Raw genomic sequence first — 24,252 nt, 5'->3', positions numbered from 1 at the left:
TGACGGGTGATTGACAGGTGATTGACAGGTGATCAGGGGGGATAGATGCATACAGTACACGGGGGGGGTCTGGGGGGGGGGGGGGGGGGTTGGGGAGAATCTGAGGGGTGGGGGGTGATCAGAAGGGGGCAGTGGGCAGGGGGGGATAAAAAAAAAATAGCGTTGACAGATAGTGACAGGGAGTGATTGATGGGTGATTAGGGGGGTGACTGGGTGCAAACAGTGGTCTGGGGGGTGGGCAGGGGGGGTCTGAGGGGTGCTGTGGGTGATCAGGGGGCAGGGGGGGGGAAATCAGTGTGCTTTGGTGCAGACTAGGGTGGCTGCAGCCTGCCCTGGTGGTCCCTCGGACACTGGGACTACCAGGGCAGGAGGCAGCCAGTATAATAGGCTTTGTATATAGTGGTGCTCACCGCCAGGTCGTGATCACGCTTACGCGTGGATTCACGACCATTTTGACGCATTTCGCCTCGGACACGCTAAGCCGTGAATAGATTTTCAACCACGAAAATCTGCTTCGGCTACGCGTGAATGCGGACAGAAATCCGCATTCACGCTCGTGAAACCCGGGGCTGAAGTCGTGGTTTGCGGAAATGCGTCAAACTATGCGGAAGTGACACATTGCAGGCCAATCAGAGTGCCCCAGCCAGGCCCTAGCAACCAATCACAGGAGGGGAGCTATGCCCTCCCCTCCTGAATATAAAGCGGCGGCCATGATGGAAAAGCTCTGTCCTTGCTACTAGACTGTGGTGCTGAGAGGATTATCTCCAGGCCATTGTTGTTTGAGCAAGTGCATTTATTGTGTTAAAAACAAAGCGTTTTTTTTGCTAACACTGCTCTTATACTGTACACAGTTAGCTAGTCAGTGAGTGATTGCTGTAGTTAGTTGTAGTCAGTGTAGTGTAGTGGGAGTGTGGGAGTCTAGTGATTATTTAACTGTGTGTAGTGCTGTGCAGGCAGGTTCAGTGCTGCAGTGTAGTGGGAGTGGGGATTATCTGTGTGTAGAGTGCAGGCAGGCAGGTTAGTGCAGCTGCAGTGTTCACTTGTATATTCCAGTGACAGTTATACACTTGTACTATTTGCAGGCAGCCAGTCACACCGCCGGCGCCGCCACTCTCTGCCAGCGCTGTTCATTCATTCTGTCAGTGACCTTGTGCCGTGCCCAGTGCCCACTGCTCGCTCGCTCGCTGGCATATGAGCATCTCATTACACAGTGTGACATCCTTGTGTGCCCACTGCATCCTTCAGTGACCTAGTTGTATATCCAGTGCCCACTGCTGTGCCCACTGCATCCTTCAGTGACCTTGTACTGTGGCCACTGCATCCTTCAGTGACCTAGTTGTATATCCAGTGCCCACTGCTGTGCCCACTGCATCCTTCAGTGACCTTGTACTGTGCCCACTGCATCCTTCAGTGACCTAGTTGTATATCCAGTGCCCACTGCTGTGCCCACTGCATTCTTCAGTGACCTTGTACTGTGGCCACTGCATCCTTCAGTGACCTTGTACTGTGCCCACTGCATCCTTCAGTGACCTTGTACTGTGCCCACTGCATCCTTCAGTGACCTTGTACTGTGGCCACTGCATCCTTCAGTGACCTAGTTGTATATCCAGTGCCCACTGCTGTGCCCACTGCATCCTTCAGTGACCTTGTACTGTGGCCACTGCATCCTTCAGTGACCTAGTTGTATATCCAGTGCCCACTGCTGTGCCCACTGCATCCTTCAGTGACCTTGTACTGTGGCCACTGCATCCTTCAGTGACCTTGTGCTGTGCCCACTGCATCCTTCAGTGACCTTGTACTGTGCCCACTGCATCCAGTGATTCATTACTAGCAACATGTCTGGCAGGGTTTCGCGGGGTGAGAGGAAAGGGAGTTCAATTGCCTCAGCCACTTCTGGGACTGCTCCACGTCCAGGGAGAGGACGCCCAGCTGTACGTGGTCGTGATGCAGCAGAAAAGGGGGCAGCAAAGCCTGGGCCGAGTCAGCGGACGCCATTGTCCAAATATTTTAAAGTTTCTGGTCCCCGTGTGGTGGTTGAGCAAATGGAACCTGACGTACTCATGGACATCATGACTTCCTCCCAGACCTCTACTGTGAGCACCACTCCAAGCAGTAGCAGCAGCAGCCAACATCCCACGCTTGTTGTGACATCCACCCCAGCACCCACTGGTCAGCAGCCCTCCCAGGATGACAGCGTTCTGTCCCTCAGTCCGGCATCTGGGAACCTGCTGATGCAAGAAGCACAGGACTTACTGGGGACTGATGTGGCAGAGATTGAGATCGGGCCACAATCACAAGCGTTGTTGAGTTCTGGTGATGAAGAAGAGGGGTCTGTGTCTGGGGATGTAGGGACAGAAGAGGAGGCGGGGGAGTCAGAGGAAGAGCTGGATTATGATGATGCTGCTGATGATGACGTTGTGGACCCTAACTATGTGCAGCCTGCTGAGTCCGTGGAAGAATGGTCAGAGCAGGATGACGAGTCACCTCGGCCTAGGCAAGGATATCGCCATATGTCAGGCAGGGGCAGGGGCATCGGCAGCAGTGGGCGTGGAGGAAGTAGACAGGACACTGCTTCAGCCGGCACCACCACCATGCAACCCCCGGCAACTACTACCACACATTGCTCCGCTGCACCCTCTGCTAGTGGGGGCCGCAGTAAATTAAAGTCACCAGTGTGGGATTGCTTTGAGGAATGTACTGATGACAAAAGGTATGCGGTGTGCAGGTTATGCAGCAAAAGATTGAGCCGTGGGAAAAGTCTGAGCAAGATGGGTACCTCATCCCTCCAGGGCCACCTGAGAAGCCGCCACTGCCGCGAGTATGCGGACTTTAAGAGGAAGCAGGCACTGCTGGCAGGGGTTCCTGAGAGCAGAAGGCCCACCAGCGCAGCAGCATCCTCCCTCCCTCAGGGTCGTGAATCCCCCACAGCAGCAGCAGTAGTAGCACGCAAGCGCTCTTCCACCTCGGCTGCTCAGGACACATACATTGAGGCTGGCAGCCAGTGTTCGTCTCTCTCCTCTGTCTCCCCTGCATCCCAGCGTCGTCAGACCCTGCTGAGCGACACCTTTCAGGGTCTGACCAAGCCTCTGCCTCCAAGCCACAGGCGGATCCGCAAACTAAATGGCTTGCTGGCCCGGGCCATGGCATCACAGCTGCTTCCCTACTCCCTGGTGCAGGAGGGGAGCGCCATGCGGATGCTGCTCCAATTTGGCATCCCCGAGTGGCAAGTCCCCAGTCGCCACTATTTCAGCAGGAGCGCGATCCCAGCACTCCACAAGTTTGCGGTGGAAAACGTGGCCCGTTCCCTGGACTACTCTGTGGGCAAGCGGGTCCACGTGACCATGGACTCGTGGAGTAGCAGATTTGGGACAGGTCGCTACCTGTCCTTTACGGCCCACTGGGTGACACTGATGGAAGGGAGGGAGGACAAGAGCAGTGGTGCTCAGCAGAGCTCGAATATTCGAGTAGCTCGAATATTCGAGTAGCTCGAATATTCGAGCTCTTTCTCAGCTATTCGAGCTCGGTATTCGAGCTCCGAATAGCTAGAGCTATTCGAATGGGGTATTCGAATACACTCGAATAGCCCATTCACTATTCGAGCTATTCGATCAAAACGGCGCTATTCGAGCTCGGTACCGAGCTCGAATAGCGTCATAGCCCAGATTGATGTCCTTAGAGCCAATCAGAGGGCTCCCAGGCCCTCTGACGGCAGCCAATCACAGAGGGGGACCCTGGCCAGCCCCTACCCTATAAATAGCGGCCGCCATGTTAGGTTTCTCCGTGCTTGCCTGAGACTTGTACAGAGAGAGAGTTGCTCCTTTGTGCTTTGGCTTAGCAAGAGCTCTATTGTGTTCATTTACCTAGCGTTTTTGCTCACATACACCTCCTATATACACCTATATTGTTGTTAGTTAGATAGACATTGTATTTTAGTTAGTAGCTTTTGTGTTACATAGACAGAGACACAGCTGCTGCAGGCTTACACAGCTTTAGGCCTCAGGGCCTGCCTGTGTGGGCAGCTGTTCTCTCCTGTCCTCTGTTAGTATATTTCTCTCATCTATACCAGTATTTCTGCTGCTGTCCTTTACTACTGATTGATTCTGTATTTAGTATTGTAGTTAGGCTAGGACACTCACTGTCACTGTTCATAGGCTAAGGCTAAGGCTACTAGCTCCTGCGTGTGTGCACTCACAGTCTTGTACACACACACTCTATTTCCTTCTAATTAGTGATTGATTATTGTAATTAGTTAGTTACTTACTGTTACTACTTGTTACTCTTACTGTACTAGGAGTCTAGGACACTCAGTCACTGTTCATCGGCTACTAGCTCCTGCGTGTGTGCACTCACTGTCTGAGTACACACTACACACACTCTATTTCCTTCTGATTACTGATTGATTATTGTAATTAGTTAGATACTTACTGTTACTACTTGTTACTCTTACTGTACTAGGAGTCTAGGACACTCAGTCACTGTTCATCGGCTACTAGCTCCTGCGTGTGTGCACTCACTGTCTGAGTACACACTACACACACTCTATTTCCTTCTGATTACTGATTGATTATTGCAATTAGTTAGTTACTTACTGTTACTACTTGTTACTCTTACTGTACTAGGAGTCTAGGACACTCAGTCACTGTTCATCGGCTACTAGCTCCTGCGTGTGTGCACTCACTGTCTGAGTACACACTACACACACTCTATTTCCTTCTGATTACTGATTGATTATTGTAATTAGTTAGTTGTACTTACTGTTCTTACTTGCTACTCTTACTGTACTAGGAGTCTAGGACACTCAGTCACTGTTCATCGGCTACTAGCTCCTGCGTGTGTGCACTCACTGTCTGAGTACACACTACACACACTCTATTTCCTTCTGATTACTGATTGATTATTGTAATTAGTTAGTTGTACTTACTGTTCTTACTTGTTACTCTTACTGTACTAGGAGTCTAGGACACTCAGTCACTGTTCATCGGCTACTAGCTCCTGCGTGTGTGCACTCACTGTCTGAGTACACACTACACACACTCTATTTCCTTCTGATTACTGATTGATTATTGTAATTAGTTAGTTACTTACTGTTACTACTTGTTACTCTTACTGTACTAGGAGTCTAGTACACTCAGTCACTGTTCATCGGCTACTAGCTCCTGCGTGTGTGCACTCACTGTCTGTGTACACACTACACACACTCTATTTCCTTCTGATTACTGATTGATTATTGTAATTAGTTAGTTACTTACTGTTACTACTTGTTACTCTTACTGTACTAGGAGTCTAGGACACTCAGTCACTATTCATAGGCTACTAGCTCCTGCGTGTGTGCACTCACTGTCTGTGTACACACACTACACACACTCTATTTCCTTCTGATAACTGATTGCTTATTGTAATTAGTTGGTTGTACTTCCTGACTGTTACTACTTACTTACTGTACTAGGGACACTCACTCAGTCACCTCACCCACCAACCCACTCCATTAAAGTACCCCACTTTTCACCCGCCCTTTTAAAAAACTTTTGTCTATACGCCCAAAACATCGAAGATGTCTGGAAGTGGCAGCCAGCGCGGTTTGGGCAAGGGGAAGGGCAGCAAGGGAATCAGGAGGAGAGGGAGCAGCATTGTGGCAGGCCGCGGCCGCGCCACCATGCACAGTTCCGCAGCAGCAGCAGCAGCGTCAGTGGCTAACATTCCTCCCATAGCCACTGGCCGTGGACGCCTTGGGCGCCGCCCAGCAGGAGCATCTGCAACTCACGCTGCAGAGACACAGCAGCAGCAGCGTGTAGCACCTGCTCCGATTTTCCTCCAGCCGGGTCGGAAACGTCCCATTGAGGAAAAGGATGCAGACACTGTGGTGCAACTGATGACGGAGGATGAGCAGCCCGCCATCAGCTCTGCATCCGAGGCCTCCACCCTCACCACCACCACCACCCCTGTTCGCAGCAGCCGCCCAGCAGGGCCTGGGGAGGAGGCCAGTTCACCGTCAGTCGCCGACCTGTCACTCAGCAGTCTTTTGACCCCAGGCACCATCAGGGTATTGTCTGCTGTTGTTGGCGATTTTGAGGAGGAGATGCTGATGGGCACTTTGGGGGATGAGGGATTGGACAGCAAGACTGTGGCGACAGTCAAGCAGCCCATCCATGCATCAGGAGAGGAGTTTGGGGGGTCATCATCCCAGCAGGACATGTTTCAGGAGGGGGAGGATGATGGTGATGACACGGTGACAGACAGAGACTGGGTGCCACCACCTCCAGGGGATGTCGTCCTCAGCAGCTCTGAGGAGGAGGAGGAGGATGCTCTTGTGGGCCTTGCAAGGAGGCGCATCATTGCAAGCATTGGCAGCAGTAGGCAGGTCCCACAGCCTGCTGGTGTCTCAGGCTCAGCAGCAGCAGCAGCAGCATCTGCCAGTACCACCACCAGCCGCACCCAAGCCCCCCAAGCCCCCCCCCCCCCAACCACCACAGGGAGACAGGCAGCAGCGCTTCCAGGCCGTAGGGGGATGTTTCTGTCACCAATCTGGCGATATTTCACCATGCCCACTGTGTACAGCAAGTACGCCACTTGCAACCACTGTCAGCGGAAGTTGAGCAGAGGTGCAGACCCCTTAAAGTTCAGCACCAGCTCGCTCATCAACCACCTTGCTGTGAAACATTTCCACCAGCATGAGGAGTTCCAGAGGCTGAAGGAATCTGGTGCTGGCAGTGGCACCACACCCATCACTGCACAGCCTTCAGCAGCAGCAGCAGCAACAGCAGCCACCCGCCCTCCTGCTCCTCCAGCAGCACCAGCAGGAGTGCGGAAACGCACTGCTCCTCCCCCCTCTGCAACTCCTGCCACCGACACTGAGGCCTGTTCTGGCAGCCAGTCCTCAGTGGCCTCCTCCGCTGTGTCTGCTGATTCCCGTGCCAGCAAAAAGCGACGCCAGAGCCTTTTGAGCGAGTCCTTCCAGGGGGTGGTTAGGGCTCTGCCTCCCAGCAGCCGTCGCGTGCGGCAGCTGAACGGCTTGCTGGCACGGGCCATGTGCTCCCAACTCCTGCCGTACACGCTCGTGCAGGAGGGGAGCGACATTCGTGCGCTGCTTGCTTGCGCAGCCCCAGACTGGCAGCTCCCCAGCAGACACTTTTTCTCCCGCAAGGCCATTCCTGCACTGCACCGCTTGTGATGGCCAATGTGGAGAGAGGGCTGGAGCACGCGGTTGGTGAAAGGGTCCACGTCACCATGGACTCCTGGAGCAGCCGCTTCGGGACAGGCCGCTACCTGTCCTTCACTGTCCACTGGGTCAGCTTGGTGGAAGGGGGTGAGGATGGGAGAGCAGCAGCGGGCACAGCAGGAGCAGCAACACAGTGGGTGGTGCCACCCCGCAGGGTCAGGGGAACTGCAGCAGGTTCCTCCGATCCTCTGCCATCCTCCGGCACACCTGGCCAAACCCCCCGCCTCAGCAGCAGCGTGAAGGCCCGCCACTGCCAAGCGCTGCTGCACTTGGTCAGCCTTGGGAAGACCAAGCTGACGGCAACCCATGTGTTGGCCAAACTCCAGGAGCAGGAGAGGATTTGGCTGACCCCCAGAGGCCTCAGAGTCGGAGAGGTGGTGGCCGACAATGGGGCCAATTTGGTTGCCGCAATTGACAGGGGAAACCTGACCCACATCCCCTGTCTTGCCCACGTGCTGAACCTGGTGGTGCAAAAGTTCTTGCGCACCTACCAGGGGATGGGCGAACTGCTGGAAACGGCAAGGAACGTTGTGCGTCACTTCCGGCGCTCGGCTGCAGCCTGTGCGAGCCTGGAAGACGTGCAAAAGGAGCTGGAGCTGCCACGCCATCGGCTGATCCTTGACGTTCCGACTCGCTGGAACTCCACCCTGGCGATGTTGGAGCGTCTGGTTGAACAGAAGCACGCTGTCAACCAGTACCTTGCCCTGGCCACTGTTTCCGCCGCTCAGAGAAGGGACAAGACCAGCAACATCCCGTCCATCGTCCCCGATGATGACTGGAGGCACATGCAGCAGGTGTGCTTAGTGCTGGCTCCCTTTCTGCAGGCCACTAACATGGTGAGCAGGGACCATGCTATGGTCTGCGAGTGGGTGCCCCTGGTTTGTCTGCTGAAAAGGGCCCTCGATGCTTTGCTGGAACAGGGAGCGGCAGCCTTGGACCAGCAGGAGCGGCAAGCAGCTGCACAGTCCACCTCTGAGGGGGAGGAGGAGGAGGACTTGGTGGAGGTCCCTGACCTTGCTGCTGATGAGGGGGAGCAGCACAGTGCAGCTGAGTTGGTGCGGGGGTGGAGAGAGGATGAGGCTGACGAGGCAGAGGAGGAGGATGAGGACAGCAGCACTGCCGTCGATGTGCCAGCAGACGTGGCCCGCCTCTTCCCAATGGCAGCGCACATGCTGACGTGCCTGCGCAGGGACCCCAGGGTGATCCAGATGAAGCAGAGGGAGGACATCTGGATCAGCATGATGTTGGACCCACGCCTCAAGGGGAAGTTGAGCCAGTTCCTGCCGCCTGCAGGAGGAGACCCAGCGCAACAAATAAGGAGCTTGCAGCAGGCCCTTGTTGAGCGCTTGGAGGAAGCCTTCCCCCAGCCTTCCACCCCCACTGTCCAGCAGCCAGCACAGAGGCAGCAGCAGGTGCCTGCATCCAGCAGCAGCAAGCGCCCCACAGACCTGCTGTCTCTCAGCCACGAGCTCTACAGGACTGTAGAGGCTCCGGCAGCAGTGACTAGAGAGGAGGTGCATGCAGCAGCATCCTCCTCCGGTCACAGCCAGCGCCTGACCCGCATGGTGGCTGACTACATGGGGTCCTACAGCAGGCTTGACAGCGATGCCCCTGTTGATCCCATGGAGTATTGGGTCAAGCGCCTGGAGATCTGGAGCGAGCTGGTGCAGTACGCCCTGGAAGTGCTGTCCTGCCCCCCTTCCAGCGTGCTGTCCGAGCGCTGCTTCAGTGCAGCTGGTGGCGGGGTCACCGAGAAACGCTCACGTCTGTCTCACAAGTCTGTGGACAGACTGACGTTTCTCAAGATGAACCAGGCGTGGGTGGAAGGCGAGTTCCTGGCCCCTGTTGTCGGCGAGAGGGGGACATGAACTGGCTAAGAACCATCGTTAATGTGCCTTACCACCCTTTACCACCTCCTGGCTCCTGCTCACTAAGCCAGCCTGGTTCACTTTGACTATTACGTCGCCTGCAGCCACACATTTTACACCTACAGTGGGCTGCTGTGTGCTGCTGCTGCTGTCTGTCTGTGTTTCCCACTGCCAGGGTACACAGATTTACCTTCTGCTGCCACTCTGCCACCAGCTATTACGTCAAACAATAGCTATATATCTGTGTAATTTCTTTTACAAACAAAACCAAAAAACCATTAAAAAAAAAAGGTTTAATTTTTCTGAGGTGCCCGGGTTGAAAACTGTGTTGTCCCAGTTGTGTATTGGACACAATGTGGGCTGCACGACCGCTGTCTGGGACCTCCTGTTGTGTTTATTTACGGCCTGGTATCACCGCTAGGTACCAGGGCTATTATGTCACGCTGTCTACCTGCTGCCACACTCACACTACTCCTCCATTACTCCTGCTGCTGCTGTCTGTCTGTGTTTCCCACTGCCAGGGTACACAGAATTACCTTCTGCTGCCACACTGCCACCAGCTATTACGTCAAACAATAGCTGCTCACATAATTACTCCTCCATTCCTTCTCCTGCTGCTGCTGCTGTCTGTCTGTGTTTCCCACCGCCAGGGTACACAGATTTACCTTCTGCTGCCACTCTGCCACCAGCTATTACGTCAAAAAATAGCTATATATCTGTGTAATTGGTTGTAAAACCAAAACTACAAAACCATTACAAAAAAAGGTTTAATTTTTCTGAGGTGCCCGGGTTGAAAACTGTGTTGTCCCAGTTGTGTATTGGACACAATGTGGGCTGCACGACCGCTGTCTGGGACCTCCTGTTGTGTTTATTTACAGCCCTGGTATCACCGCTAGGTACCAGGGCTATTATGTCACGCTGCCTACCTGCTGCCACACTCACACTACTCCTCCATTACTCCTGCTGCTGCTGTCTGTCTGTGTTTCCCACTGCTAGGGTACACAGAATTACCTTCTGCTGCCACACTGCCACCAGCTATTACGTCAAACAATAGCTGCTCACAATACTCCTCCATTCCTCCTGCTGCTGCTGCTGTCTGTCTGTGTTTCCCACCGCCAGGGTACACAGATTTACCTTCTGCTGCCACTCTGCCACCAGCTATTACGTCAAACAATAGCTATATATCTGTGTAATTTCTTTTACAAACAAAACCAAAAAACCATTAAAAAAAAAAAGGTTTAATTTTTCTGAGGTGCCCGGGTTGAAAACTGTGTTGTCCCAGTTGTGTATTGGACACAATGTGGGCTGCACGACCGCTGTCTGGGACCTCCTGTTGTGTTTATTTACGGCCTGGTATCACCGCTAGGTACCAGGGCTATTATGTCACGCTGTCTACCTGCTGCCACACTCACACTACTCCTCCATTACTCCTGCTGCTGCTGTCTGTCTGTGTTTCCCACTGCCAGGGTACACAGAATTACCTTCTGCTGCCACACTGCCACCAGCTATTACGTCAAACAATAGCTGCTCACATAATTACTCCTCCATTCCTCCTCCTGCTGCTGCTGCTGTCTGTCTGTGTTTCCCACCGCCAGGGTACACAGATTTACCTTCTGCTGCCACTCTGCCACCAGCTATTACGTCAAAAAATAGCTATATATCTGTGTAATTGGTTGTAAAACCAAAACTACAAAACCATTACAAAAAAAGGTTTAATTTTTCTGAGGTGCCCGGGTTGAAAACTGTGTTGTCCCAGTTGTGTATTGGACACAATGTGGGCTGCACGACCGCTGTCTGGGACCTCCTGTTGTGTTTATTTACAGCCCTGGTATCACCGCTAGGTACCAGGGCTATTATGTCACGCTGCCTGCCTCATTGACTGCATGCTGCCACACACTCATCCTCCTCCTCCTGCTGCTGAATTTACCTCCTGCTGTCTGTGTGTTTCCACTGCCAGGGAGCACATACAATGGCGCTTCCAACATGCGTGCGCCACCAGCTATTTGTTGTTACGCTCAAAAATAGCTGCATTTCTTAAAAAAAAAAAAAATGAAAAGAGAAATAAGTGAAGAAGAAGAAGACGATATAGGAGAAGATGAAGAAGAAGAAGATGAAGAAGAAGAAGATGAAGAAGAAGAAGAAGAAGATGAAGAAGAAGAAGAAGAAGAAGAAGATGAAGAAGATGAAGAAGATGAAGAAGATGAAGAAGATGAAGAAGATGAAGAAGAAGATGAAGAAGATGAAGATGAAGAAGATGAAGAAGATGAAGAAGAAGATGAAGATGAAGAAGATGAAGAAGAAGAAGATGAAGAAGAAGAAGAAGAAGACAATATAGAAGAAGAAGAAGAAGATATAGAAGAAGAAGAAGAAGATATAGAAGATAAAGAAGAAGAAGAAGAAGAAGAAGTATATACAGTACTGAACAAAATTCTGGACACAACTTCTCTTTTCACCTTTTTTTTTTAAAGGAACATCCCCACATAATCACTTGCTGTTGTTACTTGGAAAAAAATATGTTTCTTGCATCATTCACCCTCAAAACAAGTGTTGGGAAGCTATTTAAGGCCAATTCGAATAGTCAGCTCGAATAATGAGCTCGAATACCGACTCGAATAGTGAGCTCCAAGTCCGAGGTCGAATCGAATAGTAAAATTTATTCGACTCGAATATTCGACTGACCTCGAATAATTTACTATTCGAATTCGACCAAACTCGAATTTTAAAAAGGGGTATTTGAGCACCACTAGACAAGAGCGCATCAGCCCAGCTAGTGGTGCCACCACGCGGGATCAGGGGGGATGCAGAAGGGTCCTGTCACGACACTCCCTCAGCACCCGGAAAGCAAGCCCGCCTCGGCAGCAGCAGCGCCAAGCCTCGGCACTGCCTAGCTCTTTTAAAATTGGTGACCCTGGGGAAGGAGAGGCTTACGGCCACCAACGTCCTGGCCACCCTCAGGAAGCAGGAGCGGAGGTGGCTGACCCCCAGAGGCCTGGAAGTGGGGTATGTGGCAGCCGATAACGGGGCCAACCTGGTGGCAGCAGTGCAGCAGGGAAACCTCCAGCACATCCCCTGCTTGGCCCACGTGCTCAATCTTGTGGTGCAGCGCTTCTTGCGCACCTACCAGGGGATGAGCGAGCTGCTGCAGGATTCACGGGCGGTGGTACGCTTTTTCCGCCTGTCAGCCACTGCCTCTGCACTCTTGTCCACCTTACAGCAGCAGTATGGAAGGCCACAACACCGGATGATCATCGACATGCCAGTTCGCTGGAATTCGACTCTGGCCATGTTGGAGCGGCTGTGTCAGCACAGGCTGGCTCTTAGGGCCTACATGCTAGACCCAAGTGTCCCCAGCAACCAGCAAGTCCCCATGATTACTGCCACTCAGTGGACACTGATGCAGCAAGTATGCCTGGTGCTGAGTCCCTTCCTGGAGGCAACCAAGATGGTCAGTGAGGAGCGGGCCTCTGTGTGCCAGTGGGTGCCCTTGGTTTGTCTACTGGAGCAGGCAATGGACAATTTAATTGAGCGTGGGGATGAAGCCCTGAGGCAGTTGGAAGAACAGGAGCAGATGGCAGCACAGTCCAGCTCAGAGGAGGGCTCACAGCAGGTAGTGGAAGAGTTGGAGGTCCCTAACCTGAATGAGGAGGAGGAGGAGGAGCAGAGTGCAGCAGGCGTTGTACGTGGATGGCGGTTTGAGGAGGACAACGACATGGCACAGGAAGAGGACAGGCATGCGTTATGGGACAATGGCGAAGACGAGGAAGATCTTGCTGGCAGGGCCCACTTGTTTCCCATGGCTGTGCACATGTTGCGCTGCCTTCGCAGGGACCCCCGGGTGATCCAGATGCGTTCAAGGGAGGACATCTGGATTACCTTGATGCTTGATCCCCGTCTGAAGGGGAAGCTGGGAGACTTAATGACGCCATCCACCACCAAGCAACTAACAAGGGAGTTGAAGGAGGCCCTTGTGCGCAGACTACTGGAAGCATTCCCCCAGCCTTCCACCCCCACTGTAACTGCTCTGCCAAGCCAGCAAGAGGTGCCTGCCATTGCCACTAGCAGCACAACAACAACCACCAGCAGCAGCAGCAGCAACTGGCGCCCCGGAGACCTGAAGAGCCTAAGCAAGAGCCTGTATGCAGTGCAGCAGCCCAGAACAGAGGTGCCCGCCACAGCATCCACCACCAACCAGCACAAGCGACGACTGACCACCATGGTGTCTGACTATATGGGGTCATCCAGCGGGCTCAATGACACCGACAGCCCCGTGGACCCCTTGGAGTACTGGGTCAAGAGACTGGACATCTGGAGCGAGCTTTCCCAGTACGCCCTGGAACTCCTATCCTGCCCTCCTTCCAGTGTCCTCTCAGAGAGATGCTTTAGTGCGGCCGGTGGCGTGGTCACAGAGAAGCGCTCTCGGCTCTTCCACGCCTCTGTGGACAAACTCACCTTCCTGAAAATCAACCAGGCTTGGGTGGAAGGTGAGTTTCTGGCCCCTATTGTCGGACACAGGGGGACATGAAGTGGCTGCTGCATGTGCTGTTGTTAACTATGCCTGCCTTTATAAAGACATTTACTACCTGCCTAGTGCCTACCTTGGTTAATTTTTTGGTGTTATGGTACTACTACCAGTAAGTTGCCATGGTCCTCCTTCTGAGCTGCTGAACTGACCGCCCGCTTTGTCCTCCTGACTCAGTCGCTACTACACTCTGCGTTCACACTGCCCGGGTCACCGGGTGCATTTAATTTTTTGGCCAGCACTATGACGCTGTGCTACTACTACTGTGCTGCTGCTGCTGCTGAACTGACCGCCCGCTTTGTCCTCCTGACTCAGTCGCTACTACACTCTGCGTTCACACTGCCCGGGTCGCCGGGTGCATTTAATTTTTTGGCAAGCACTATGACGCTGTGCTACTACTACTGTGCTGCTGCTGCTGAACTGACCGCCCGCTTTGTCCTCCTGACTCAGTCACTACTACACTCTGCGTGCACACTGCCCGGGTCGCCGGGTGCATTTAATTTTTTGGCCAGCACTATGACGCTGTGCTACTACTACTGTGCTGCTGCTGCTGAAATGACCGCCCGCTTTGTCCACCTGACTCAGTCGCTACTACACTCTGCGTGCACACTGCCCGGGTCGCCGGGTGCATTTAATTTTTTGGCCAGCACTATGACGCTGTGCTACTACTACTGTGCTGCTGCTGCTGAACTGACCGCCCGCTTTGTCCTCCTGACTCAGTCGCTACTACACTCTGCGTTCACACTGCCTGGGTCACCGGGTGCATTTAATTTTTTGGCCAGCACTATGACGCTGTGCTACTACTACTGTGCTGCTGCTGCTGCTGAACTGACCGCCCGCTTTGTCCTCCTGACTCAGTCGCTACTACACTCTGCGTTCACACTGCCCGGGTCACCGGGTGCATTTAATTTTTTGGCCAGCACTATGACGCTGTGCTACTACTACTGTGCTGCTGCTGCTGCTGCTGAACTGACCGCCCGCTTTGTCCTCCTGACTCAGTCGCTACTACACTCTGCGTTCACACTGCCCGGGTCGCCGGGTGCATTTAATTTTTTGGCCAGCACTATGACGCTGTGCTACTACTACTGTGCTGCTGCTGCTGCTGAACTGACCGCCCGCTTTGTCCTCCTGACTCAGTCGCTACTACACTCTGCGTTCACACTGCCCGGGTCGCCGGGTGCATTTAATTTTTTGGCCAGCACTATGACGCTGTGCTACTACTACTGTGCTGCTGCTGCTGAACTGACCGCCCGCTTTGTCCTCCTGACTCAGTCGCTACTACACTCTGCGTTCACACTGCCCGGGTCACCGGGTGCATTTAATTTTTTGGCCAGCACTATGACGCTGTGCTACTACTACTGTGCTGCTGCTGCTGCTGAAATGACCGCCCGCTTTGTCCTCCTGACTCAGTCGCTACTACACTCTGCGTTCACACTGCCCGGGTCGCCGGGTGCATTTAATTTTTTGGCCAGCACTATGACGCTGTGCTACTACTACTGTGCTGCTGCTGCTGCTGAACTGACCGCCCGCTTTGTCCTCCTGACTCAGTCGCTACTACACTCTGCGTTCACACTGCCCGGGTCGCCGGGTGCATTTAATTTTTTGGCCAGCACTATGACGCTGTGCTACTACTACTGTGCTGCTGCTGCTGAACTGACCGCCCGCTTTGTCCTCCTGACTCAGTCGCTACTACACTCTGCGTGCACACTGCCCGGGTCGCCGGGTGCATTTAATTTTTTGGCCAGCACTATGACGCTGTGCTACTACTACTGTGCTGCTGCTGCTGAAATGACCGCCCGCTTTGTCCTCCTGACTCAGTCGCTACTACACTCTGCGTGCACACTGCCCGGGTCGCCGGGTGCATTTAATTTTTTGGCCAGCACTATGACGCTGTGCTACTACTACTGTGCTGCTGCTGCTGCTGAACTGACCACCCGCTTTGTCCTCCTGACTCAGTCGCTACTACACTCTGCGTTCACACTGCCCGGGTCGCCGGGTGCATTTAATTTTTTGGCCAGCACTATGACGCTGTGCTACTACTACTGTGCTGCTGCTGCTGCTGAACTGACCGCCCGCTTTGTCCTCCTGACTCAGTCGCTACTACACTCTGCGTTCACACTGCCCGGGTCGCCGGGTGCATTTAATTTTTTGGCCAGCACGATGACGCTGTGCTACTACTACTGTGCTGCTGCTGCTGAACTGACCGCCCGCTTTGTCCTCCTGACTCAGTCGCTACTACACTCTGCGTGCACACTGCCCGGGTCGCCGGGTGCATTTAATTTTTTGGCCAGCACTATGACGCTGTGCTACTACTACTGTGCTGCTGCTGCTGAAATGACCGCCCGCTTTGTCCTCCTGACTCAGTCGCTACTACACTCTGCGTGCACACTGCCCGGGTCGCCGGGTGCATTTAATTTTTTGGCCAGCACTATGACGCTGTGCTACTACTACTGTGCTGCTGCTGCTGAAATGACCGCCCGCTTTGTCCTCCTGACTCAGTCGCTACTACACTCTGCGTTCACACTGCCCGGGTCGCCTGGTGCATTTAATTTTTTGGCCAGCACTATGACGCTGTGCTACTACTACTGTGCTGCTGCTGCTGAACTGACCGCCCGCTTTGTCCTCCTGACTCAGTCGCTACTACACTCTGCGTTCACACTGCCCGGGTTACCGGGTGCATTTAATTTTTTGGCCAGCACTATGACGCTGTGCTACTACTACTGTGCTGCTGCTGCTGCTGAACTGACCGCCCGCTTTGTCCTCCTGACTCAGTCGCTACTACACTCTGCGTTCACACTGCCCGGGTCGCCGGGTGCATTTAATTTTTTGGCCAGCACTATGACGCTGTGCTACTACTACTGTGCTGCTGCTGCTGCTGAACTGACCGCCCGCTTTGTCCTCCTGACTCAGTCGCTACTACACTCTGCGTTCACACTGCCCGGGTCGCCGGGTGCATTTAATTTTTTGGCCAGCACTATGACGCTGTGCTACTACTACTGTGCTGCTGCTGCTGAAATGACCGCCCGCTTTGTCCTCCTGACTCAGTCGCTACTACACTCTGCGTTCACACTGCCCGGGTCGCCTGGTGCATTTAATTTTTTGGCCAGCACTATGACGCTGTGCTGCTACTACTACCACCAGTATGTTGCCGTGGTCCTTCTGTGCTGCTGAACTGACCGCCTGCATAGTCCTTCTCCTGACTCAGTCGCTACCACCACTGCACTCTGCGTTCACACTGCCCGTGTCCACTGACAACTCTGCTGCGATGTCATTGCTAATTGCTGCAAAAAAAACAAAAAAAAAATTACAAAAACCTCTCTGGAGCCTTTTTGCCGTCAGCCACTCATCCTCCTCCAGCGGTACCTTCGCCGCCAAGTGCCATTGGAACTCGCCTTCACCTCTTTGACTGCTTAACGCGTATATCCCTTTTTAAAACCACTTATTACCAATTAATAGCCCCATTTAAAGTGTTGATTTCACTTTAACATCCATTTTCTCTAGAAAAAAATTTTGGGGGGGAATTTTTTATGTTGAAGTTATGTTGCCCCTTATCACCTCGATAATCCATGCTATTTGGGGGACTGTAGCATGTATGGGGGCTTTGTTATTAACGTTAAAAGAAAATCCACCTCCGGGCGTGAATCCGCGCATGATTACGCCATTCACGGGAAAAAATCCGCGTGGTTGCGTGGACGCGGACGAAAATCCGCATGCGGCGGGGCCGAATGCGGATTTTTTTTTGCAACCACGCGGATTTCCGAATTCGTGGATGAGGCACATCCGAGCATCCCTGTTTGTATACATTACAAAGCCTATTATACTATGTACATGCGGCGATCCGGGTGCTAGTAACCCGCCGACGCTTCCGAACGGCTGGCGGGTTACTACGAGCGGTGGGCGGAGCCAGTCCCCGGCGGCTGATCGCGTCACGAATGACGCGATCGCCGCATAGCCACTCCCGCAGCCGCCCCCGCCGATGGGCGTATTGCGGTCGTTTGGGCCCAGTCTTTGCCGCCGCCCATCGGCTGGGGGCGGTCCTCAAGTGGTTAAACACATTGTAAAGCATAGTTGCCAGCTTGTTCTGCATGTGCTGCATCCTTTCTGCCTTTAGGTGAGTTGGTAACATGTCCGCCACTTTGTGCCTATACCGAGGGTCTAGTAGCGTGGCCACCCAGTACAGCTCATTCCCCTTCAATTTTTTTATACGGGGGTCCCTCAACGGGCTGGACAGCATGAAAGACGTCATCTGCACAAAGTTGGATCCAGACGTACTATCCATCTCTTCTTACTCTTCCTCAGTGACGTCAGGTAAGTCCTCCTCCTCCCCCCAGCCACGAACAACACCATGGGAATGTTGAGCAGCACAAGCCCCCTGCGGCGCCTGCTGCGTTTGTTCTTCTGCCGACGCCTCCTCCTCCTCCTCCAAAGAATCACCTTCCTCATCATCTGAGTTTGACTCCTCTTCCCCACATGACTCTTCCTCCTCCCCCCCCCCCTCTGTGCTGCCGCAGGTCTTGAGGAAACATCTGGTTCTGATGAAAATTGCTCCCATGACTGTTCCTGCCATAACTGTTCCTCTTCACACTCCTCCACAGCTTGATCCACCACTGTACGCACGGCATGCTCCGTGAAGTAAGCATACAGGATCAAGTCGCTGATGGTGCCTTCACTGCGACTCACCAGGTTGGTCACCTCCTCAAACGGCCGTATGAGCCTGCATACATTTCGTATCATTGTTTAGTTGTTGGGCCACAACATCTCCATCTCCCCAGATTGTGTCCTTCTACTGTAATTGTACAGGTACTGGGTGACAGCTTTCTCCTGTTCTAGCAGGCGAGAGAACATGACCAGGGTTAAATGCCAGCGAGTCGGGCTATCACATATCAAGTGTTTCACTGGCAAGTTGTTTATCTTGTATATGTACGCAAAGCGTGCCATGACCGTGTAAGACCGCCTGAAATGCCCACACAACTTCCTGGCCTGCTTCAGTACGTCCTCTAAGCATGGGTACTTTGACACAAATCTTTGAACGACTAGATTCAGCACATGTGCCATGCAGGGTACATGTGTCAGCTTTCCCAAATTCAAAGCGGAAAGGAGATTGCTGCTGTTGTCACACACCACGTTGCCGATCTCCAGCTGGTGCGGGGTCAGCCACTGATCCACCTGTTTGTTAAGAGCAGCCAGGAGAGCTGGTCCAGTGTGACTCTCCGCAAGACATGTCAAAGATGGCATGACACCGTCGTACCTGGCATGCAGCATAGGCTCTGGGGAGATGGGGCTGTGTAGCTGGAGAGGAGATGGCAGCACCAGTAGAGTTGAACTGCCACTCAGCCGAGGAGGAGGAGGACAACGACAGCAAAGAGGATGTAGCAGGAAGAGAGGAGGTGGCAGGAGGCCTGCCTGCAAGCCGTTGAGATGTCACAAGTTGGTCCACTGCACAGCCACGTACTCCCTGCTTGCCATCGGTCACCAGGTTGACCCAATGGGCTGTGTAAGTAATGTAGTGGCCTTGACCGTGCTTGGCAGACTAGGCATCCGTGGTCAGGTGGACCCTTGGCCTAATGCTGTGTACCAGAGATGACACCACTTGCCTCTCAACTTCATGGTACAGTTTGGGTATCACCTTTTTAGAGAAATAACCAATGGCCACAAATTTACGGAAGGCCTCAGAGTCCACCAGCTTGTATGGTAACAGCTGGCGAGCTAACAGTTCCACCACACCAGCTGTCAGATGCCGGGCAAGGGGGTGACTGGCAGAAATTGGCTTCTTCCACTCAAAGATTTCCTTCACGGACACCTGGCTACTGTGGGCAGAGGAGCAGGAACCACTCAAGGGCAGAGGCGGAGTGGAGGAGGGTGGCTGTGAAGGTGCAAGAGAGAAAGCGGTTGAAGATGCTGCGCCTGAAGGAGGAAGAGGAGAAGGAGGGTGGTTTTTCTTTTGTGTGCTGCTTTTGCTCAAGTGCTCTTCCCATTGCAGTTTGTGCCTTTTCTCCATGTGCCTTCGTAAGGCACTTGTCCCCCGTGAGTGTTGGCCTTTCCACGGCTCAATTTTTGGAGGCAGAGAGAACAGATGGCATTGCTCCGATCTGATGTAGACACACTAAAAAAAATCCAAACGCTGAGCCCCCCTGGGGTGATGACACTATGGTGGCCTCAGCAGCTGACGTTGAAGGGCATGTTGGCTGGCTGTACATAGGTGGCGATACATGGCACTGGACACTGCCACTAGCTGTTACTGAGGATGAGCTCCCCCTGCTTCTTTCAGCAACTCATCTCCTCCTACTGTTCTCTGACTCCCCTCTGAACTGTCCCCCCTTTCATCTCCTCTATTGGGAACATACGTGGAATCCGTATCATCATCATCATCATAATCATCCTGCCCAGCTTTGCTTGCCTCAGACACCTCCAAAACTGCACCAACAGCAGGTACTTCATCATCTTCACATGTTACGTCCATAGTGTCTTCGCCTAACTCAGAGATATGAAGTGGTGTAACTTGCTTAACGCCTTCATCTGGTTGTAACAACAATGGCTGTGCATCAGTGATTTTAATGCCTGATGACTATTTATTGCTCAAAGAGACAGTTCAGCATATGAAAAGTTGAGTTCTAACCATGGACAGTACAACAAATGAGTCTGTGTGGTGGCAGCCTCTGTTGCTGCTAAGTTGTTCCACCACTCATTTTAACACATGTACAAAACAAGGGACTTGAGTGATGGGACACTGGCACATCATGAAAAACAAGTTGGCCAAGTTTTAAAGGCTACATTTCCCACTGTGAGACTGGAGGGTGCCAACTAGTGTTGGGCGAACACCTAGATGTTCGGGTTCGCGAACGTTCGCCGAACATCGCCGCGATGTTCGGGTGTTCGCGCCGAACTCCGAACATAATGGAAGTCAATGGGGACCCGAACTTTCGTGCTTTGTAAAGCTTCCTTACATGCTACATACCCCAAATTAGCAGGGTATGTGCACCTTGGGAGTGGGTACAAGAGGAAAAAAAATATTTGAAAAAGAGCTTATAGTTTTTGAGAAAATTGATTGTAAAGTTTCAAAGGAAAAACTGTCTTTTAAATGTGGAAAATGTCATGTTTCTTTGCACAGGTAACATGCTTTTTGTCGCCATGCAGTCATAAATGTAATACAGAGAAGAGGTTCCAGGAAAAGGGACCGGTAACGGTAACCCAGCAGCAGCAGCACACGTGATGGAACAGGAGCAGGCGCAGGAGGAGAAGGCCATGCTTTTTGAGACACAACAACCCAGGCCTTGCATGAGGACAAGAAGCGTGCGGATAGCATGCTTTTTACCGCCATGCAGTCATAAATGTAATAAAGATAAGAGGTTCAATAAACAGGGACCGGGCGTCAACGCTAACCCAGCAGCAGCAGACGTGATGGAACAGGAGGAGGCGCAGGAGGAGAAGGTCACGCTTTCAGGTGCAACTCAGGCCTTGCATGAGGACAAAAAAATGTGCGCGCAAAGCAATGCAATGAGTAGTTTTCAGGACACAATGGGCTATTCAGAGGAGCTATTCCCACCCCCACAATCTTCTACCTGTGAAAGGTCAATGGAACAGCCACAAATGTTGTGCCCGGATTCACAACCTTTTTCTGTGGAAAATGCACCTCGCACTGAAATGCAAGGCGAGGCCGAGGATGAACATGACGTCAACAACTCAACATGACGCAAAATGGGGGTGGAACAGAAAGCTGCTTTCAATGTTTTGAAGGCCTTAATTGCCTCCGGTGGCCAGTTAGATGCATCATTCATCACACCCAAATCCCAGAGCAATGTGTGCAGGAATTTGAATCTCAGGAGGTGTACCGAGATCATCTGGACAAGTGACCAAGTGACAAGTGACAAAATGACCAGTGACAAAGTGACAAAGTGACAAAATGACAAAGTGACAAAATGACAAAGTGACAAGTGACAAAGTGACAAGTGACAAAATGACAAAGTGACAAGTGACAAAGTGAGAAGTGACAAGTGACAAAGTGACAAGTGACAAAATGACAAAGTGACAAGTGACAAAGTGAGAAGTGACAAGTGACAAAGTGACAAGTGACAAAATGACAAAGTGACAAGTGACAAAGTGACCAGTGACAAAGTGACAACTGACAAAGTGACAAAATGACAAAGTGACAAAGTGACAAAGTGACCAGTGACAAAGTGACAACTGAAAGGTTGTTCTGGGAAGCTCCACTGCACTCAGTCGAATATGAGGAGAGGTCTCGTCGGGACTGCTGATCCTCCTCAGCTTGCTCAAAGCCTTGAGGGTTCCTGAAGATCCTCTGCTTGGAGTTCGCCGGGGTTCAGCTTGGTGTCGGGGTCGGCGGCGTCCTCCTCACTCCAACGTGGCAGATCTTCTGTTGAAGGAAAAAAAAAAAACATTGTTAAAAGTCCAGTACCGCTTCTGAAGGACTCACCAAGAGATGCAGGAGCGCTTCAATCTAGCGCACCATCGCTCGCTGGGTGATGTCCCTGCCTACGCGCTGAAATTCTACGCTGCACATGCTAGCACACTTTTGCGCAGTGCCGAGGCGCATTCCAGCAGCTAGTAGCTACCAAGCTTCTGTGGATCTGATTGGGCCACCATGTTGGATCTCTGCCAAGTCCTCCAAAATTTTGAGCGATCCACGTTGCGTGACTGAGCAGTGACAACTCTACAGTCAGCATTACAATACCACTGCTGTGTTTACTGAAGAAATCAATGTTGAAGATGGAAACCGCTGGCATGATGCAAGTGGGGGATTCTGAAGATGAAAACGATCAGCGTGATGATACCAACATCAGGCAACCTGCCTCAGGAAACGCTGGTCCCAGCTATGACAAAGAACAGGACGAGGAACAGCTGGAGTTGGAGCAGGAATTGGATGCCCCCACTGCCGAGGGACAGAGCGGTGCACGTTGGACTTCCACAATTTAGCGGGAAAGGACAGCAGAAGAGGAAGAAAGTGATGCTGGTGACGAATATGGTGCATCACAACAATCACAACGCTTACAAGAACATGAAGATAGAGGAGTCTGGCAGGACTCTCTGGCACACATGGCTCAATTCATGCTAGACTGCATTGAACGCGGCCCGCGCATTATTCACTATTCATTATTATTCATTATTCTGGAATCTGGACAACACCAATTACTGGGTTTATACCCAGTTTATACAAACACAATGTTAAAAAACTGATTGAAGAAAGTGTCAGACAGGTCAAAAATGGAACAATTCCAGCAGGCCCTTGAGGATGGAGACTTTAGAGAGGAGATTGACATCCTCCTCCTTCTCTAGCCAGTTGTACGCTGACAGACTGACTTCAGCAAACCCAGGAGGACCAGGAGGGTAGCAAAGAACACAAGCTGCTGCTAGTGCCCAAAAGGGAATGGTATTGGCAGTGTCCTTGGAGTGGGAACATTTTCTGACACCCATGCAGCAGCCCACAGAACAGCAATCGGGCAGTTCCACGTCCTCCAACACCAATCGCCTAGAGAAGATGGTCAAGGTCCAGGACTACATCTCAGATGGCGTAGCTGTGTTGAACAATCCATCTGCAGACAGACGGTGAGTGTGACAGGCAGCACAGAAGGACCATGGCAACTCACTCATAGTACCAAAGTTTGATAGTGCTGCCCAAAAAATTATATGGATCCGTGGACCCGGGCACTGCGGGCAGTACTGGGAAGTGGGAACGCAGATTTTAGTACCTAAACACACGATACAACATGTTTTCCGGGGTCGGACTCTGAGGCACATACAGATGGTCCCGATCATCATCCTTATCATACAACTCTTCTCCTGAGTCTGACCCACCCACCACCTCTGCCACCCCAACATCCCCAGACACAGACCCCTCATCGTCCTCAACATTAACTTGGGATGCTGGCCTGAGCCCGACCTCCTCCTCCACATCAGGCCCCATCATCTCCTCAATGGCAGCCCTCATTAATCGTTCTGGCGACGGACCGATGGACACAACATTCTCCTCCGGAGAGGGCTGCTGCTGAGGTGGATGTTATAGCTTGCGTGGGGCGTTGGCTGTTGCTGTTGTTGGGAGTGCTGCTCACAGCGGAGGTCTCTGAGGAACACATGGTGAGCTCATATAGTGGTTGGCGGTGAGTGGAGTATTACTGATCCCAGCAATATACACACTGACTGGCAGAGTACGCAATGCTATATAGTCTGGCTGAGCGGTGTACACAGAGTGGCAGTACACACAATGCTATATAGTCTGGCTGAGCGGTGTACACAGAGTGGCAGTACACACAATGCTATATAGTCTGGCTGAGCGGTGTACACAGAGTGGCAGTACACACAATGCTATATAGTCTGGCTGAGCCGTGTACACAGAGTGGCAGTACACACAATGCTATATAGTCTGGCTGAGCCGTGTACACAGAGTGTCAGTAAACAATGCTATATATAGCGTGGCTGAGCGAGGTACACAGTGGCAGTACACACAATGCTATATAGTCTGGCTGAGCGGTGTACACAGAGTGGAAGTACACACAATGCTATATAGTCTGGCTGAGCCGTGTACACAGAGTGTCAGTAAACAATGCTATATATAGCATGGCTGAGCGAGGTACACAGTGGCAGTACACACAAAGCTATATAGTCAGGCTGAGCCGTGTACACAGAGTGTCAGTAAA

Source organism: Hyperolius riggenbachi, chromosome 1, assembly GCF_040937935.1.
Source record: "Hyperolius riggenbachi isolate aHypRig1 chromosome 1, aHypRig1.pri, whole genome shotgun sequence".
Classification (NCBI taxonomy): domain Eukaryota; kingdom Metazoa; phylum Chordata; class Amphibia; order Anura; family Hyperoliidae; genus Hyperolius; species Hyperolius riggenbachi.
Note: the sequence above shows the minus strand (reverse complement) of the source record.